Source organism: Triticum urartu, chromosome 6, assembly GCF_003073215.2.
Source record: "Triticum urartu cultivar G1812 chromosome 6, Tu2.1, whole genome shotgun sequence".
NCBI classification, from domain to species: domain Eukaryota; kingdom Viridiplantae; phylum Streptophyta; class Magnoliopsida; order Poales; family Poaceae; genus Triticum; species Triticum urartu.
The window spans coordinates 308,688,112-308,701,196 of record NC_053027.1 but is presented as its reverse complement, the minus strand read 5'-3'; positions in this window follow the sequence as shown (position 1 = coordinate 308,701,196).

Below are 13,085 nucleotides of genomic sequence, written 5' to 3'. Positions count from 1 at the left end.
AAATAATATCCAACTTTCATCCATGTTTAAAATGTTGTTTGTTTAATTTTGCCTAAATGCGATGTTAAAATGATTTAATTCATAACTATTCAACCGTACCTCGGAATTTAATAAACTTTATATGTAAATGGGGTAGAATTTTGCCTAGTTTATCATGGTGACATTGTTTTGCATGGTAAACAACTCTAAAATATGGTTTAGGGCAGAACAGGACCTAATCTAATATATGCACATGAGGAGTTTCCGGATTTGTTGTTCGTGCTTCCGGCCTCATTTAAACTTGACTAGATAGGTAGTTTACTTTGCTTCACTTCTTGCCATGTTTAACAACATTTAATATTGTTGGGTACATAAACGAGATCGAACTAAATAATTTATGTGGTGCTCCGTCAATATGCAACTCATTGCATATTGAGCTCCACTTAATTTTTAGGATTGTTTGTGCACTTTGTCATGCCATGCTTCATTAAACCGGACATGCATCATACTTGATTGTGCATCATGCCATGTCTATGCGGTGGTTGTTTACTATGTTGTTTGCTCTTTTCCGGTATTGCTTCTTCGGGTTGGTTCCGATAACGTCGCGTTTGTGAGGGCCCGTTCGTCTACGTCCGTTTATCTTCTTCATGGACTTGTTCTTCTTCCTTGCGGGATTCAGGCAAGATGATCATACCCTCGAAATCACTACTATCTTTGCTATGCTAGATTTGCTCGCTCTTTTGCTATGCCAATGCTACGATGCCTACCACTTGCTTTCAAGCCTCCCAAATTGCCATGTCAAGCCCCTAACCCACCTTGTCCTAGCAAACCGTTGATTGGCTATGTTACCGCTTTGCTCAGCCCCTCTTATAGCGCTGTTAGTTGCAGGTGAAGATTGAAGTTTGTTCCTTGTTGGAATATGGAGATGTTGTTCTTTGTTGGAACATGTTTACTTGTTGGGATATCACTATTTATCTTATTTAATTAATGCATCTATATACTTGGTAAAGGGTGGAAGGCTCGGCCTTATGCCTGGTGTTTTGTTCCACTCTTGCTGCCCTAGTTTCCGTCATATCGGTGTTATGTTCCCGGATTTTGCGTCCTTACGCGGTTGGGCTATAATGGGAACCCCTTGATAGTTCGCCTTAAGTAAAGCTCCTCCAGCAATGCCCAACCTTGGTTTTACCATTTGCACTAACAACCTACCACCTTCCCTTGGGTTTTCGCGAGCCCGAGGGTCATCTTTATTCTACCCCCCCCCACGGGCCAGTGCTCCTCTGAGTGTTGGTCCGACCGAGCAGACTGCGGGGCCACCTCGGGGCAACTTGAAGTTTGGTTTTTACTCGTAGAATGTCTCATCTGAGTGTGCCCTGAGAAAGAGATATGTGTAGCTCCTATCGGGATTTGTCGACACATTCGGGCGGTGTTGCTGGTTTAGTTTTACCCTGTCGAAATGTCTTGTTGTACCGGGATACCGAGTCTGATCGAAATGTCTCGGGAGGAGGTCTATTCCTTCATTGACCGTGAGAGCTTGTGATGAGCTAAGTTGGGACACCCCTGCAGGGATTGAACTTTCGAAAGCCGTGCCCGCGGTTATGGGCAAATGGGAATTTGTTAACGTCCGGTTGTAGATAACTTGAACCTTAACTTAATTAAAATGAGTCAACTGCGTGTGTAACCGTGACGGTCTCTTTCCGGCGGAGTCCGGGAAGTGAACACGGTGTTGGAGTTATGCTTGACGTAGGTAGTCCAGGATCACTTCGTGATCATACTTTTATCGACCGTGCTTTGCCTTCTCTTCTCTCTCTCATTTGCGTATGTTAGCCACCATATATGCTAGTCGCTTGCTGCAGCTCCACCTCATACCTTTACCTTACCCATAAGCTTAAATAGTCTTGATCGCGAGGGTGCGAGATTGCTGAGTCCCCGTGACTCACAGATACTTCCAAAACCAGCTTGCAGGTGCCGATGAGACCGTGCAGTTGACGCTACCAAGCTCAGGAGGAGCTCGATGAAGATCTTGTCCTTTGTGTGGTTTTGTTCTAGTTGATCAGTAGTGGAGCCCAGTTGGGGTCGATCGGGGACCTTTGTCGCATTTGGGGTTCTTCTTTTATTTTGGTTCCGTAGTAGGACCTTGATTGTATCTGGATGATGTAATGTTTTATTCATGTAATTGTGTGAAGTGGCGATTGTAAGCCAACGATGCATCTCTTTCCCTTATTATATTACATGGGTTGTGTGAAGATTACCTCACTTGCGACATTGCTTTCAATGCGGATATGTCTCTAAGTCGTGCTTCGACACGTGGGAGAAATAGCCGCATCGAGGGCGTTACATTTAACTTAATTAAAATGCATCAACCGCGTGTGTAACTGTGATGGTCTCTTCTCGGCGGAGTCCGGGAAGTGAACACGGTGTTGGAGTAATGCTTGACGTAGGTTGTTATAGGATCACTTCTTGATCATAGTTGTTCGAGCGTGCTTTTGCTTTCTCTTCTTGCTCTCTTTTGCGAATAGGTTAGCCACCATATATGCTAGTCGCTTGCTGCAGCTCCACGTCATACCTTTGCCTTACCTATAAGCTTAAATAGTCTTGATCACGAGGTGCGAGATTCCGGAGTCCCCATGGCTCATAGTTTACTTCCAAACTAGATGTACTGACCGATGATACCGCTCCAGACGATGCGCTTGAGCTCAAGTGGGAGTTCGATGAAGACTCTCGCCGTTACTATGTGTCTTTCCTAGATGATCAGTAGTGGTGCCCAGTTGGGGTCGATCGGGGATGTGTGTAGCATTTGGGGTATTCTTCTTTTATTTTGATTCTGTAGTCGGACCTTTATTGTATCTGGTTGATGTAATGCTTTATACATGTATTGTGTGAAGTGGCAATTGTAAGCCAACTATGTATCTCTTTCCCTTATGTATTACATGGGTTGTGTGAAGATTACCTCACTTGCGACATTGCTTTCAATGCGGTTATGCCTCTAAGTTGTGCTTCGACACGTGGGAGATATAGCCGCATCGAGGGTGTTACAAGTTGGTAATCAGAGCCTTCCCGACCTTAGGAGCCCCCTGCTTGATCGAATCGTTGGCGTTGTTGAGTCTAGAAAAATGTTTTGAGTCATTTAGGAATTATATATCGGAGAGTTAGGAATTCTTTTTACTCCCCAGTCCTTTCATCGCTCTGGTAAGGCATCCTGACGTAGATTTTTGACTCTTCTCTTCTCAAATTTCACAAAAAAAAATTAGGATCACGCGGGTATCTTGGAATCCTTCCGATCGATTTGTGACGAGAACATTGTTCTTGGTGCCTCCTGTCATTTAGGGGTTGTGGCAGTGTCCCGGGGAGTTGAGCTCCGTGGTGTTGTCGTCACAATTTTATCATTGCAGTTCTGGAATACCTGAGTTTAGTTTCGCCGACATCAAAAATCTCTTTTATGCAGTTGTTGGTGAGATAACCTCGACGCCACCTAGTACTGGGGCGGGAGTTCGGGAGTATTGCCATAACTTGTATAACGAATGCTTTTCGAAGGTTGAGGTAAACGATTTCCGAAGGTTTCGTGGTGATGTGTTGAAGGATGGATACAGCTAGATGTAGGATTTGCTAGCTTTGGGTGAGATATTATGCTTCCCCTATATCCCCAACACTTGATTGCATAACCAGAAAGTTTCGGGAGTTTATAAGTGGGAGTTCAAGTAGCTCTTAGGATATCTTTCCGACGGATGTATGATATGAAATTGGGGTTCGACGTCTAGTGGTCCGCCTATTCACAGTTGGTTTTACAGTGGTCTCGTTGTGTCTTAAAGAGTCCTTTGCTATGCCGACTCGGGGACGCTTCGTATGTCATGTGCACTGCCTTGTACATGATGGTGCTGTACGATCGAGCCCGTGTAGGCCCCACCATGAAAACTTTGGACGAAATCTCTATCATATGTTTGTTCCGGCTTATTCTGCAAGTCAATCCTTTGTTTTGTTTTGAGTTGTGGTATTCGAGTAGCTTCGAAGTCAAATGCTGATTCCATACTTTTCCTAAACGGTGTTCTCATACTCCATTGTGAATACCAATCCTTCATGATAATCGAGATTGTCATGTCAATTCTTTTCAACTGGCGTGTTTCTCTTCAAGTGGATCCGATCATTTTCAACATCCGCAAGATCAACTCAGGTCTTCTCAACGGTGTTTGCTTCTTCCGTCCCAAGTTTCCTTTGTTTTTCCCGCCCACCCACCCTTTTTCTTCAAAGACTCATATTTCTTATTCAAGTATCCATTTTATCGATGGAAGCATCTCAATTCTTTCCGTCAATGTTCTTACCCGGTGATTCTCATGAAGATTCTAATGGAGCTTCAAGTTCGTCACTCTTCACTCATTTTCTTCTCTGGTGGATTCAATTCAAGCTTCGTCGATCATATCTTTTCCTCGTTTCAAATGTTTTCTCATGCCGGTGCACCTCATATTCATTCACCTCTCGCTATTCATATGTTCCGGAGTGCTCAAGATATCTCGAAGATTCGTGTTTCCACTCTACATTCGTTCAAGCTCTTTCGAGATTATTATCTCATTCAAGCCATTTAATTCAACCGGTGCTTTCTCCTTTTCAAGTAATCATGTCAACGATGTATCTTTTGAGTGGGCCCTAACCCACAGGTCTTTTCCCAGGATCTTACCTGACTCTTCTTATTTTACCAGAGTTATTCTTAAAATTTTCAATGCTTGACGTAAGAATGAATTATCATCAGTCAAATGTCTTTCTCCAAGATCTTTCAAAATTCTTTTCATCGTTGGCTCAACCTTTCCATTCTTCATTCTGGAGTGCTTCAATAATTCTTGGTGGTGTTTCTCGTCGTCATTCTCAACACTTGAAGAACGAAGGGGAATTTTTCCTCCATATCTTGCTCCATTCTCTTTAAAGATTGATTCTAGCTTGTTGCCATCATCTCATAATTTTCTTCAGTTGTGAGAATTCTTTTCATCTATCCGGAGCAATTCAAGAGTCTTCTCAGTTTGATTACCCAGAGTCCATCAATTCAGGTTTATTCATTCTCAGCTTTCAGTTATCATTCTCAAATCTTACCGGTGCATCATTCAAGTATCCTCTAATAAGCTCATGATCTCTTCGTTCTCATGTATCTAAGTTCTCTCAAGTATCCTGATTCGTTCTCTAATACTTCCCGGTGTTCTTCACGTTTTATTCGTTCTTTTTCAATTCTTACGGTGGTTTGCTCAAGATTCTATTCCATGGTTATCATATCAATTTATTCGTTGTTTCTACCCTTCCGGTGGTTCGTTGAAGACCTTCCCAAGTTGCGCAATATCTATCTTAATCCTTTTTATGAGAATAAGTAGTGTGCCAAATCCATTGTTTGTCATCAATATAATTGGTGAAGGATAAGCATAATGTAATTCTTATTTTTTTGTTTCATCGAGTGAACTCAATTCCCTATTCCGGAGACTCATCAAATTCTCGGTTTCACTTGTTTCATCTTTTCTTTTCTGGAGTTCCAAGCTCTCTCAATTTATTTCATCGCGAAGATCCATCTAATCATTGCAAGGATTCACCTTGTGTTTCCAACTTATCTTTCTTCTCGTTATCCTTTTGTTACCGGAGTTATTCATGGAGGCTCTACTTGATGGTTCATCGAGGATTTAATTCCTACTCGAAGTTTTTCATCGAGATTCTTTTCAGAGGAACTCAAGCATTCTTCATCTTGCAATCCAGAGTGCAATTCTTTCTTCCGTACCATTTAAGGTGGTGCTATGTCATTCTTGATATTTTGAGTTCATGTTTCATGATTCACATGTTGTTAAGAATGAGATATTTTAAATCCATCAACCTCTTTGTTGGAGTTATCTTGGGTTATATTTCACCTAAACCTTTCCCTAAGGATTTTTGCTATTTATGGTGCTTATAAATGACCCAAGTTCTTCAATTATCCTCCCGGTGAAATAAGTTTCTCGTCTCCTTGTTCATATCAATCCAATCTATTATTTCCGTTAGTGGCGGAATTTCACCTCATAGTTTTGAGATGTTCTCCATAAGCCCACTACAACCTTGCTCTTTTCGTTGTTGGTGTTCCAACAACTCCGCTCGACCCGTCTCCTAAGGATGCCTTCTCAAGCTCTTTTGTGACTTAAGATGTCATTTTCTTCTCCATTGTTTTATTTCAATTATCTATCTTATATCCTTCCGTTCTGGAGGCATTGTGATGTTGCTCTCCTCAACCCATCTTCTTGTTTTGTCAGGATCGTGTTCTTTTTGTGCTTCTCCTTTTAACCGGAGTGCTGCTCAAATTTGTTCTTTCGTGTTCCTCTTTTCTAACGGAATGTTTTCAACTTCGTTTATCTCCGTTGTATTCTTTTCTCGAAAGGGTTTAACCTTTTCAAGGTTCTTTGGTTTCACTTGTTTGTCAAAGAAGAAACTTAGCTTTACCTCTTATCTTTCTCTTCCGTTTTCCCTCCGGTGCCATTCTAGATCTCGGGACGAGATCCTCTCATAGTGGTGGAGTGTTGTAACACCCTGAGACCGATGTGCCAGGTGTCCTCCAGTTATTCGCTGTTGTTGCCTTGTCATTTCTTGTGTGTCATGCATCTCATATCATGTCATCATGTGCATCGCATTTGCATACATGTTCGTCTCTTGCATCCGAGCATTTTCCCCGTTGTCCGTTTTGCAATCCCGCGCTTCTATGTCACCCGGTGTCCCTTTCTACCTCTTTTCGTGTGCGCATGTTAAACGTTTTTGGATTTGACCGAGACTTGTCATGTGGCCTTGGTTTACTATCGGTAGACCGCCTGTCAAGTTTCGTGCCATTTGGACTTCGTTTGATACTCCAACGGTTAACCGAGGGACCGAAAAGGCCTCATGTGTGTTGCAGCCCAACATACCTCCAATTTGGCCCAAAACCCACCTAAACCTACTCCATCATCTCGGTCGTTCGATCACGATCGTGTGGCCGAGAACCGCACCTCATTTGGACTCTCCTAGCTCCTCTACCAATAAATATGTGGCCTCCCTCGAATAATCTCACAGTCCAAACCCTAGACCTTCTTCCTCTCCGCGCCGCCGGACGAAAGCCTCGCTGACGGACATGTCCGCGCCCTCAGCCGCCGGCCCACGCCAATCCGGAGCCGCCAAGTGGCGCCACCGCGCAGCCCCCGCCGAGGCCCGCTCGGCCCAAGTCCGGCCCTCTCCTCCACGCGTCCGGGCCGTGCGCCGCCCCCTGCGCCTTTCGCCGCGCAGCCCGCAGCGCCCGCGCGCCGCCCTGCTCTCCTTCACCCGTGCCGGCGCGAGCTCGCCCTGCCACCGACCCTGCTCCGGCGACGCGCGCCGCTGCCCAAGGAGCGCCGCCACCACGGGACACCGTCGCCGCCGCCAGCCTCCTCCGGCCTCCCCTCGTCCCTCGTCCCTTGTCGCCCTCTCCCTCCATGTGGCCGGCGAGCTGCAGATCCGGTGAGATCCGACAAGTCCGGCGAACCCGAGCCACTGTTCCGGCGGAGCCCCGGCCATCCTCGGTTTCCGCGCCGCCCGATCCAGATCTGGAAAACCGTAGCAGGTTGACTTTTATCCCCGAAACTCTAACTTTTAGCATTTTTCCGCATGCCATAACTCTGCATCCGTAGCTCCGATTCGTGCGTGTAGCATATGAAAATGTTCGCCTCGACGAGTACACCATTTCATCTCATTGCATCATTTTCATTTGAGTTCATCTTGATGCCCGAAATGCTGTTGGAAGAGGGCTATGTGATGAACTTGTCAGATCTGTTTCAGCAAATGGCATTTTGTCATTTTTGCCATGATTAATGTGTGCATGCTATTATCCTGAGCTCTATATGTGTTTTGTTATATGCCATGCCATCTTTATAGGGGTATATGCCATGTATTTTTGTGATATTTGTGGTGACTAGCACAAGCTTGCAAAGTAGCGTAATCGGTAATACTGATTTCAGGGACTTAGAATTTCACAAAGTCCTTGTCCTGATTTTGTTGTTATGCCATATGTTCATGTTGTTTCCTAGTGATCCGTTCCTCTTTTGAGGATGATCAGTAAGGATGTTTTGTTAACATTGTGGTGCTCTATCCATCCATGTCTTTGTTTGCAATTATGGAGCAACCTAGCTTGAGTCAATCGAGCTCTACTTTTGCTATAAAATAATCCTGGTAGATTGTTGACATGTTTAGCGATTTTGCCGAGGATGTTGCTATTGATCCATGCATGCTATGTTATTGTTCTTGTAATTTCTAGCTTCTATGCCATGTATTATTGATTGGTGTATGCTTAGTTTGTCATGCCATGCTCTGTAGTGATTGCATCGAGCTCGTAAACATGCCTACTCGTTAACTGTTTTGCATGCTCCAGTTTTTCACAAAGTCTGAATCTGTTTATGTTTTTGCCATGTTCACATGCTTGCAATTGTATTTTTTTAATCCCTTTTGGCTCAAGGTCACTCAGGGACTTCTGTTAAGTGCTTTGAGTAGCTTCATGCCATGCCTTGCTTTGCCATGATATGTTCCTGTTGCATGTAGTTTTCATGCTCTAAAGATTGCTACCTGGTGATAAATTCCAGACTTGTGTTAATTTCACCAAGTCTGAAACCTGTTATCATTTGCACTTTTGCCATGCTTGTTTGAACCTGCTATTGAGTGAATTAGCCGAAGCTCAGTGTTCATCTTTTGTCAAGCATCATGAGTGGATCCATTCCATGTATTTTGTTTCTATATTTTAGTGCACTAGCTTATTTATCTTGATGCATTTATTTGGCTACTTGTTGTTATCGCAGACCGGTGCCATATTTGTTTTGCTTGCCATTTCCAAACAGTGCATCCGATTCCGGTGATATGTATATCGATTTCTACCGAAATCACCTCACCTTTCCAGTGGCACTCTTGGATTCCCAAGTTGAGGCCAGGTTCAGTCATTCCTTTGTAAATCATGCATATGCATCCCATATCGCATCCCGCATATCATACCATGTTTGCATCATGTTGATTGAGCATTGCACGTGGTTGATTGTGTTCCGTTTGCTTGTTGTTCTTATTTAGGTAGAGCCGGGAGACGGGTTCATGAATGAGGAGCCCGTTGAGTTCGCTTACGAGGATCAAGTCAACTCTGACAACTTTGCAGGCAAGATGACCATACCCTCGAAATCACTTATATCTTTGCTTGCTAGATTGCTCGCTCTTTTGCTATGCCTATGCTACGATACCTACCACTTGCTTATAATGCCTCCCATATTGTTGAACCAAGCCTCTAACCCACCTTGTCCTAGCGAACCGTTGTTTGGCTATGTTACCGCTTTGGTCAGCCCCTCTTATAGCGTTGTTAGTTGCTGGTGAAGATGAAGTTTGTTCCTTGTTGGAACATGGAGATGTTGTTCCTTGTTGGAACATGTTCAATTGTTGGGATATCACAATATCTCTTATTTAATTAATGCATCTATATACTTGGTAAAGGGTGGAAGGCTCGGCCTTATGCCTGGTGTTTTGTTCCACTCTTGTCGCCCTAGTTTCCGTCATATCGGTGTTATGTTCCCGGATTTTGCGTTCCTTACGCGGTTGGGTTATAATGGGAACCCCTTGACATTTCGCCTTGAATAAAACTCCTCCAGCAATGCCCAACCTTGGTTTTACCATTTGCCACCTAGCCTATTTTTCCCTTGGGTTTCCGGAGCCCAAGGGTCATCTTTATTTAAACCCCCCTGGGCCAGTGCTCCTCTGAGTGTTGGTCCGAATTGGGCAGCCTATGGGGCCACCTCGGGGAAACTTGAGGGTTGGTTTTACTCGTAGCTTGACCTATCTGAGTGTGCCCTGAGAACGAGATATGTGCAGCTCCTATCGGGATTTGTCAGCACATTCGGGCGGTGTTGCTGGACTTGTTTTACCATTGTCGAGGATGTCTTGTAAGCGGGATGCCGAGCCTGATCGGAATGTCTCGGGAGAAGGAATATCCTTCATTGACCGTGAGAGCTTGTGATGGGCTAAGTTGGGCCTCGCCTACAGGGATTTGAACTTCCGAAAGCCATGCCCGCGGTTATGTGCAGATGGAAATTTGTTAATGTCCGGTTGTAGATAACATGAAACTTAACTTAACTAAGATACATCAACCGCGTATGTAACCGTGATGGTCTCTTCTCGGTGGAGTCCCGGAAGTGAACACAGTGTTGGAGTAATGCTTGATGTAGGTTGTTCTAGGATCACTTCATGATCATAGTTGTTCGACCGTGCTTTTGCTTTCTCTTCACGCTCTCTTTCGCGAATAGGTTAGCCACCATATATGCTAGTCGCTTGCTGCAGCTCCACATCATACCTTTGCCTTACCTATAAGCTTAAATAGTCTTGATCGCGAGGGTGCGAGATTGCTGAGTCCCCGTGGCTCACAGTTTACTTCCAAACCAGATGCAGGGACCGATGATACCGCTCCAGACGATGCGCTTGAGCTCAAGTGGGAGTTCGATGAAGACTCTCACCGTTACTATGTGTCTTTCCCAAATGATCAATAGTGGTGCCTAGTTGGGGTCAATCGGGGATCTGTGTAGCATTTGGGGTAGTCTTCTTTTATTTTGATTCCGTAGTCGGACCTTTATTGTATCTGGTTGATGTAATACTTTATTCATGTATTGTGTGAAGTGGCGATTGTAAGCCAACTTTGTATCTCTTTCCCTTATGTATTACATGGGTTGTGTGAAAATTACCTCACTTGCGACATTGCTTTCAATGTGGTTATGCCTCTAAGTCGTGCTTCGACACGTGGGAGATATAGCCGCATCGAGGGTGTTACACTCCACCTCCGACCTCTTGTCGTGGCCTCCTCCTCGCCGTGAAGCCCTACGCCCTGGTCTTCTTCCCCGCCTCCTTGCCCTGGCTACGTGCCCCTCGAGCCAGCAGGCCGCTGCCCTGCCTCGCCGCCATTTGCCTCCAGTGAGCAGCCGCACCATGGCCTTCCTCCTCCCACACCCTGCTCGTCACCGGAGAGACCCTCCTTGCCGCCCCGTTGTGCACCTAAGGTCAAGGCCGCCATGGACGAATCCCCCCGCGAACACGCCTCTACCGTGCCCACGCCTCTGCTGCTTCGTCGCTAGCCTCCAGCACCTCCACCGACCTGGTTCGCCTCGCCGTTGTTGCTCTGCAAGCCTGCCTCCCTTCTGCTCCGTCCATTGCACCACCTTGGCCGTGGTTTGCCGCTGCCTAGACCACCTTCAGCCAAGTACCCTTCGGATGTGCCAAGTTTGACTACATGGACCGTCAAGTTCCGCTCCGAACGTGTACGACTACACCCGGTGATGCGACAAGTACCCCAACAACGTGTACATCTACACCAAGACCGGTTCGACAAGTACCTCGAGAATGTCTGTACCTCTACCGTCCCCGCGGGTCCGACAAAACCAAGTGTACAACTACCGTCGCCTCGAGGACGTTGGATCCGTCAAGTACCCTCTCTAAAAACGAACATGTACCACTACTTCCACTTCCGTCGTCGGGGACCGATAGTACCACTACTTCCCACGAAAGTCCTGAGAACGTCTACTTCCTCTAATTCCCTCGACGAACTCGAACCGCCCCGGAAATGCACGCTTCGAAGGTATAACCCCGAGACGAACGGCGTGGACTATATGCATATGTGTTGTACTAGATGCATGTTTGGATCTTGTATCCTCCCGTGAATGTTAGTTGTTTTCCCTCGCTTGGCACCTTCGTCGACCCGTGGGAACCCGGTATCCGGGACCACCCCACCATCCTTGCATGACACGCTCCCCTCACTTTTCCTATTGCACCAGTATCTCCATGAGCTACTGGAATCGATATGTTGCCGTGGCGTCATTTTCGGATTTGTTGTCGTGGCACCCCTTTCGTTTTCGCAATGATGACAAATGCTTCGCAACATGCTCATGCCAACATTTTCATAAAACTTGCACAGGTCATCCGCATCATGATAACAACTTTTAAATGTTTAAATTGTTGTTGCATTAAATTGCTAATGCACATGAGGTTTTACCAGAATTGTTGTTTGATGTTTCCGGCCTCATCGAAAAGGCCTAGCTATGTATTTTACTCATGTTTCACCTCTTGCCATGTTAACCAACATTTAATTTTGTTGAGTACCTAATCGGGAGTGAACTAAATAATGGAATGTGGTGTTTCCTCAATATGCATCCCGATGCATATTGAGCTCCACTTAATGTGTAGTTTTGTTTGTTGCACTTTGCCATGCCATGCATATTTAAATCGGACATGCATCATCCTTGTTTGTGCATCATGCCATGTTTATGTGATGGTTGTTTACCATGTTGTTTGGTCGTTTCCGGTGTTGCTTCTTCTTGTTAGTTCTGGAGTTGCGAGGATTCGTTCGACTCATTCTTCATGGACTCATTCTTCATCCTTGCGGGATCTCGGGCAAGATGACCATACCCTCAAAATAACTTCTATATTTGCTTGCTAGTTGTTCGTTCTATTGCTATGTCGCGCTACATACCACTTGTTATATCATGCCTCCCATATTGCCATGTCAAGCCTCTAACCCACCTTCCTAGTAAACCGTTGTTTGGCTATGTTACCACTTTTGCTCAGCCCCTCTTATAGCGTTGTTAGTTGCAGGTGAAGATGAAGTTTGTTCCATGTTTGGAACATGGATATGTTGGGATATCACAATATCCCTTATTTTAATTAATGCATCTATATACTTGGTAAAGGGTGGAAGGCTCGGCCTTATGCCTGGTGTTTTGTTCCACTCTTGCCGCCCTAGTTTCCGTCATACCAGTGTTATGTTCCTTGATTTTGCTTTCCTTACGCGGTTGGGTGTTATGGGAACCCCTTGATAGTTCGCTTTGAATAAAACTCCTCCAGCAAGGCCCAACCTTGATTTTAACATATGCCACATAAGCCTTTTTCCCTTGGGTTCTACAGACTCAAGGGTCATCTTTATTTTAAACCCCCGGGCAAGTGCTCCTCTGAGTGTTGGTCCAAACTGGGCGATGTCCGGCGCCCCCTGGGCAAACAGGGTCTATGCCAACCCGACATCTTGCCCATCCGGTGTGCGCTCAGAATGAGATACGTGCGACTCCTATCGGGATTTGTCGGCACATCGGGCGGCTTTGTTGGTCTTGTTTTACCAT